The 7,782-nt window shown below is 37.4% G+C and overlaps 1 protein-coding gene across 1 annotated transcript in view; it reads left to right on the top strand.

Moving 5' to 3' along the window:
- LOC102775447 (leucine-rich repeat-containing protein 4C-like) overlaps positions 1 to 7,782 on the top strand; it is a 142,703-nt gene that overhangs the window by 121,640 nt on the left and 13,281 nt on the right.

Genomic DNA, 7,782 nt, shown 5'->3' on the forward strand with positions numbered 1-7,782 from the left:
ATCTGAATGGCTCTATGTATGTGGTATTTATTCTCTTCACATTCCTTGTAAAGCAATTTAAATTGCATTACTCATTAAAAAAAATATCCATATGCCTTCTGGGTGCTACTGTTGATTTGTTTGTTTTCAACCTATAATGGCAATGATGACCTTGCACAGGGCATTTCCTAAGGATTGATGATCAGGTGGGGGTTAATGGCTATCAACTCCTCCCAGCTAATCATCAACCCCAAGGATATATGGGAAGCCAAGTCATTAACTGCATTGCCAACTTCTGACATAAAATCTTTCTCTACCTGCCTTGCCAAGGACTTATGTTTTCAAAAGCTTCTTTGGTTACTTTCCCTGTCATTCACTTATATAGGAAAAAATTGTAAATATTAGTATTAATAAATACATATATGTAAATATAAAAGAACTGTTAGCCTCTGCAGACTGACAGGAGAATGCCATGAGGAGATACATAATTTTCCATATTTTGATTAAGTGTAATTTGAAATGTTCTGCCTCTTTTATTTGCTATCATTTAGTTCCTTTTTTACAAACTCAGATTCCCTAGAAAGGAACATTCTATTGTGAATCTTGAGTAGCTAAAAAACATATCAAGTTTCTGCAATTTAACTCCACCCAACATTAGAGTTTTTGGGTAGGGGAGTGAGGAGCAGGGTGGGTTACAGAGGATTTGATTATAGTTGTTTTAATGGAATATAATTATTTCTCATTTATTCCCGGTATACACTTGACCTTTACAGATATTAGTAAGCATGATATTGTCTCCTTCGGCTTTAGTCATTATTACCCAAAATATTCTAAAAGCTAGATAAACATTAACAATTCAATTGAGCTATCTCAGTTCATTTTCACTTGAATAAATGAAGAAAAGATGTGGAGCAATGGAGTTCCCATTTCTTTCTCTTGAGGAAGCTCAGGATCCCATTTCCTCACGCTAGCATCCTGATTCTTTTTTTAAAAAATATATTTTATTGATTTTTTACAGAGAGGAAGGGAGAGAGATAGAGAGTTAGAAACCTTGATGAGAGAGAAACATCGATCAGCTGCCTCCTGCACATCTCCTACCGGGGATGTGCCCGCAACCCAGGTACATGCCCTTGACCGGAATCGAACCTGGGACCTTTCAGTCCACAGGCCTACGCTCTATCCACTGAGCAAAACCGGTTTCGGCAGCATCCTGATTCTTACATCGACACAAAATCCATAAAGAGATGATGTGGGTGACAAATTGTCACCTAAGTACCAGTGTTTGAAGTGTGTGCCAAGGATCACTGTCACCCAAGGAAGGTTCATTCCAGAATCTTTTACAATAGACATTCATCTTGAAGAATTTACTCACATCTGGGTATAGTTCTTAGTTTTTATTTTATTTTATTTTATATATATTTTTTTATTTTCAGCAAAGTGATATTGGTAGCTCATCACGATGAAGCATGGGGTTCAAGGAGCGGATCTCCCCCTTGCAGGTTCTTACCTTGCAAAGTTTAAAGAATAAATTTATCAGACTAAAAGGACTTGTTAGTAAAAGGGTGGAAATTTATTGGAAGCAAATACAAAGTTCTATGTAGGGAGGGGTTCATGAGTGGGTAACCAGTTAAGCCCCCTTTTTTCTAAGGTTTATAAATTCTGTAGTTCTTTGTCTCTTCATGTTCCCTTCTAATTGGACCCCTTCCCCATTTTATGATCCTGTGCTTTTCTAATTAGTCACTCTTTCGCAGAATATCAACTTCAAAGTCCAAAACCCAGGTGGTACCCTACACTTTCTCTCCCCCTTATCTTGCAACATTCTTTTATCTCCTGTGAAAATATGTTTCCCTCTTTCCAACATCTCCCCAAATATCTCTGTTCTCTGTGAAAGTATGTTTCCTTCCTCCCTGTACTCTGTGACTTTTCTTTATCCTCTGTAAATGTACACCTTCTAGCATCTCCAAACCCTCACCTATGCATTCTTCCCCCAGGGACCCTCTTTATTCCTAAGGCTCTCTAAACCTGTCCTTTTATCTCTAAAATTCCTTTCAATGAGAAGGTACTCACACTTACTAAACACAGAAGAAATGGATATTTAGAGGAGACTGCCAATTTGCTAAATTATAGCTAGAGCTATAATAGACCCTTCAAATTTTTCAATCTGTCAATTTTTTTTCATGTAGAACTTAATTTTTTTGCAGTCATAAATCTCTTAGAGAACATAATGATAAAACCAATGAAGAACCTGCCTATAAAAATACACAATCACATTTATACAAAACTGTGCATATAAAGAGATTCACAAATTGCCCATGATCCATTCATGAACTTCTGAGGAACAAGTGGATTGAACTATGGAAAAGCAAATTATAATTAAATAAGGTGGTTGATGAAAAATAAAACAAAAATATCTTAATTGTATGATTCAAATTGCTTTAGCATCAGGTTAGAAGACTCTGATTTATTAATCATTCTCCATAATTGGGCTTTAGTTGTCAACAGTAGATAAATATCAATAATAAAAACAATGACAAACATTCATACAGTATTGACTATATATACCAGGAATTGTTCTTCTTACTATATTTACTCATGTATCCTCACAGCAATAGAGTATGTAAATCAGGATATCCAAACTCTAGGACGTTTCACAGATGTATCTCTGACTTTTTTTAACTCTCTATTTCATTAGTGTACACTTAGTTATTTAAGTAATTGGCAATTTACAATAACCAATATTTTCTAGAGTCTACTTTTATTTATTTCTTTAATTCCTTATTTTATTCTTTTTTCATTTCATTTAGTATACACATGTTTAGTATATATAATGTGCCAGGGTACTGTACTGTGGATGTGGTATTTAGCATACAGCTTATTGGTGGTAAGGGTAAATTTTTACCCACATCTGTTGTCTTCAATCACCCGTTTACTTGCTGCTATTTGGAAATCTTCTTCACAAGGTTAATTCATTTATAATCTTTATTGTTTGTGGGGTGGGGATCAAGACTAGTTATTGAGGCCCTCTTTTACCATTTATAGTGAGTTGTATACCATTTTTAACTTTTTGGCTCACACATGGAGCTTATCAATGAACTTGATATATTATTTGTTATTATAAGATTAGCTGATTAGCCTGGCTCCTGAACAGATATTAAAATATAGACTCCATTCAGAAATGCAATTCAGCAAATATTTACTGATTATCTAGACATCATTCCATTCCTGTCCTTAGAAAGTTTGTGATTAGCTCTAGTCATTTTGGCTTAGTGGATAGAGTGTCAGCCTGTGGCCTGAAGGATCCTGGATTCAATTCTGGTCAAGGGCATGTACCTCAGTTGCAGGCTTGATTCCTGCCCTTGGTCAGGATGTGTGCAGGAGGCAACCAATTGATGTGTTTCTCTCACACTGATGTTTCTCTCTGTCTGTCTCTCCCTTTCCTTTCCACTCTTTCTAAAAATCAATGGGAAAATATCCTCGAGTGAGAATTAACACAACAAAAGAAGTTTATGATTAAATAGGTCAGATGCATTTCCAAATATTTAGATTCAAACACAGATTTTATAAGTGCTGTAGTCTTGGCATTACAGACGCTTAGGTAAAGGGTGTATTAACACTGGCCAGTAAGACCAAGGAAGGAATAGTAGAAATTGCAAAATTGGCTCTGACGTTGGGTACAATTTTGAAAGATAAATCACAGAAGGGCATCCCAGGCCATAGAGAAAACAGGAGCAAGTCCCTGAAGAGGTAAAGTAGGGAGTCATTTTTAGAATCAGAAACAGCCTGCAACCTCGACTGTATTATGGAGAACAGTGGGACTGGGAAAGCAATATGGTGCAGCATCATGGTGTCGTGCATGTCATATAAGGTAGTGGTTTTCAAGAGGGCACATTTGGTAATGTCTGAAAACATTGTAGATTGCCATAACTGGGGGTACTACTGGCATCTAGTGGGTAAAGGCAGTAAGGGAGTTAGGCTTTATTCTGTGAGCACTGGGGAACTATTGGTGGGTTTTGTTCTCTTGAACTTTGATTGTCTAGGTCAGTGACGGTGAACCTTTTGAGCTCGGCGTGTCAGCATTTTGAAAAACCTTAACTTAACTCTGGTGCCGTGTCACATATAGAAATTTTTTGATATTTGCAACCATAGTAAAACAAAGATTTGTATTTTTGATATTTATTTTATACATTTAAATGCCATTTAACAAAGAAAAATCAACCAAAAAAATGAGATTGCGTGTCACCTCTGACACGCGTGTCATAGGTTCACCATCACTGGTCTAGGTCCTTGTGTATTGTTACACTAAATCTGCAATGTCACTTTGAAGATACCCCAGCCCCAGGAAAATTATGTAATGGAAAACCCCAGCTTTGCATACAAAGATATTATTTGGTGACCCTGAATCTGAAAAAAAAAAAGAAGGAAGGGGAAATAAATTTTTATGCCTCGGTGGGGCTCCAGACTCAAAAATGTTAGTGCAAAGGAGAATGCAGGCATTGTTACAAACAGGCACATTTCTGATAATTGGGACAATCTGATTTCCTTTCCCGAAGAATTAAATAACAAGCTGTGTGTGGAGCTTGAAGTTTTAGCTTTATTCTTCAGTGAAGCATTTCACTAGACCAACACAGCAAGCAGCGATCATCAAAATACGAGCATATCCCTGAACATCTTAAATCCTACCCTCTAATTTGAAAAACAAGTCAGTCATCTATATTTCATTCCTTCATAAATAATCAACCTCAAAATGAGAATATGATCAAAAGGACTCATAAGCAGCAGAAATTCCATGCCAGGTATGCGTATCTCGCATGAGGCTAAGCAAGAAAAAAAAATTAATTTTATTTTAGTTGTGCCAAGTTGTTGACTATATTTCTGGGCCTGCTTTTCGAACATGCGTAGATTTCACTATTTGTTGCTAAGACGGAGTTGGGGCTGGCACAGCTACCGCAGTTCCTCTCCTATTCCAAGTTGTTCCTTTGGACTCTGGCAGAAGAATCAGGAGATCTTTTGAACTTGTGGCTTTTCTAATAAATGCTTCAAATGAGCTCCAGAAGCAGTAATGTGATGATCAATTGAAAAGGGCTTTGGAGATGATGTGACTCTCTGCCCATGAGAATTCTTGCTCTCTGCTCTAAGCGTTATATCCATGGGAGTGACCAGAAAGTTGAGTCAAACATTCCTAGATCTGAAGTACGTGTGAAGAAGCAAACCATGAAAAGAGCTTTGGCATCATCCAAGTTGGAATTTTCAAGGAAATTGTGTTATTTTTAGGCACATACAGCAGAGGGCATTGTTTGGCTAAACTTAAAACAAGGGCTGCTATTGATAATAATAGATAAAGAGGGAGAAAACAGGGAAAATTTTTCTGTAAAAAACAAACAAGAAAGAGAGCAAGGAGACAACAAAATGACCTTTATATTGCTTTGTTCTCCCTAGCTTTTCTTTGTAGGAAGGACTTCTGTGAGAATAGCTAAAAACTGGACAAGCAATTGTCCAGAAATTAATGAAATTCCTACTAGGTGAATTGAACTCTTCTAGATGCCAGGGATCAAGGAGCATATAAGACATCATTTAGGTCCTCCATGAATTAATAGCTTTAACCAGCTACAAGCTGCTCCTGTCTGCTTGAATGCCCATTGATTGATTCATTCATTCATTCATTCATTCATGTCTTTGATAAATGTTCGATGAGTATTTTTTTGTAAATAAATACTACTGAATAGGGGAGGCAAGCCTCTACTTCATGGAACTTAACATTCCATTCATATGAAAGAGGCAGTATGAAAATAAGCATCAAATAAGTGAGAAAATATCAAATAATGATATGTGGTAGGATGAAAATTAAATAAGGCGTTGTGATTGATGGTGATAGAGGGGCTACTTAGGCTGGCTGATCAAAAAAGAACTTTCCGAGAAGGCAAATTTAAAGGGAAACCTGAATGATAAGGAAAACTAACCATACAGAAATCAAAGGGCATGCACTTCAGGCAAAGAGAACTCTAATGAAGAGGTTTTTTTGTGTGTATTTTTTGGGGGAGGTTAGGGGCTTGGAGTTTTTGAGGAATGAAAGAGGTCCAGTGTGTTTAAAGAAAACTGAAAGGTAAGGGCAGTAGGCAGATGTCAGACAATCATTTGTTAGAGGCCAAAACAGTTTTCATGATGCTCTACAAGAGTATAGAACTAACAGGAATATTTCAACCGAAGAATGATATGAATATATTTATATAGTTAAACTTCACTCTAATTGTTGTGTGAGGAATTGATTGTGGTAAAGTGGTTGAAAAAGTAGAGAAACTGGCAAAAGGGTATTTCAATGGTCCAAGTGAGACATGAAGATGATTTGGTCTAGAAAGGGACTATGGAGAGTCGTAGATGGATCCAGTGATATTTTAGTGGTAGAGCCAAATGAATAGCATTGTTCTGGATGTAAAGGAAGACAAAAGTCAAGATTTTTACTTTTTTGCTTTAAGCAACTGGGTGTGTAATAGTGGTGTTTTTAGAGGTGCAGAGGCAGGTGTGGGGATTTGCTTTCAGTATATGCTGTGACATAATCCTCTAAATGTCTGTTTATTAATGTTATTATCATCACTCCCACTTATGGATGGTATGAGAGGTGCTGCTGTGAGAAGGTCACTTTGTCACTGACCCCTGCAAGTCAGAGACCTCAAATCCAGTTCCTTCTGGCCGGTGTCATTTACACCAATAGAATGAGACTGTTATTGGTAAAGCAGATCAGAAAATTTCCTCTTAATCAAACAATGAAAAACACACTCATGCCCTAAAAATCCCATCTCTCCAATTTTGGGAACTCCAGAAAGCCTTAAAGGTTTGGGGGAAGGTAGATGGCAGGGGTGGGGTTTTCAGAGAAGGATGGGGACTTCGTAAAATTGCAGGGACGCATGTGTCGTTTCCAGACATGCTTGGAACATGCCTAGCCACGCATTGCCTATCTCATTTTAATGCTAAATCTCCACTCCTGGCATGATTTTTAGTATGCTGATGAACAATAGTTTGTCAAAAAATTACTTGAGACTGGTTTCTGGCACCATCTTGGATCTTTCTTGTGCAAACCGTTTTTTTAGTTGTGGTCCTTGGGTTCTCTATCCAGTTCCTGCGAGCAGATTTACTAGTAGCTAGCTCTGGAATTTTCACCTTTTTTGATGAGTTAAGCCTGCTTTTTGTCAGGGGATATGTTGGAGAGAATACAAGAAAGCTAGTAAAAGTTTAAAGATTAACTAACGATGTAGTGGCACAACCCAGTGAAAAATTTACCAAAGATCAGTCAATAATCATAAGCTAACCTAACCCTCCTCATTGTATCTTAAATCTGGTTTTGTTCCTCTAGGTCTGCAAATATAGACTCAGCGAGGGTGGGGGGAGGAGGGACATGGAAGGTGCTTTCTATGCTTCAGCATTGTTCCAAGTTGGAAAGTACAGGATGCCATCAGGGAGTCCAAACTGAATGTGTGTTAAGTAGTCCCACGAGTGCAGTTTACAGAGTAGAGATGCGCAGCACTAGAAATCAGAGCTACCTCCTTCCTGATTTTCACATGAGTCTCCAAAATGATATCCTGCTTGCTCTGTGTACACTGACTTATTTTAGTGTTCTTTTAAAAATTGGTATTATACTCCTGAAACTAATACACTGATAGAGTGCAGTTTAGAGTAGAGATGCGCAGCACTAGAAATCAGAGCTTCCTCCCTCCTGATTTTCACATGAGTCTCCAAAATGATATCCTGCTTGCTCTGTGTACACTGACTTATTTTAGTGTTCTTTTAAAAATTGGTATTATACTCTCGAGA

The sequence above is a fragment of the Myotis davidii genome, unplaced genomic scaffold, assembly GCF_000327345.1.
Source record: "Myotis davidii unplaced genomic scaffold, ASM32734v1 scaffold562, whole genome shotgun sequence".
NCBI classification, from domain to species: domain Eukaryota; kingdom Metazoa; phylum Chordata; class Mammalia; order Chiroptera; family Vespertilionidae; genus Myotis; species Myotis davidii.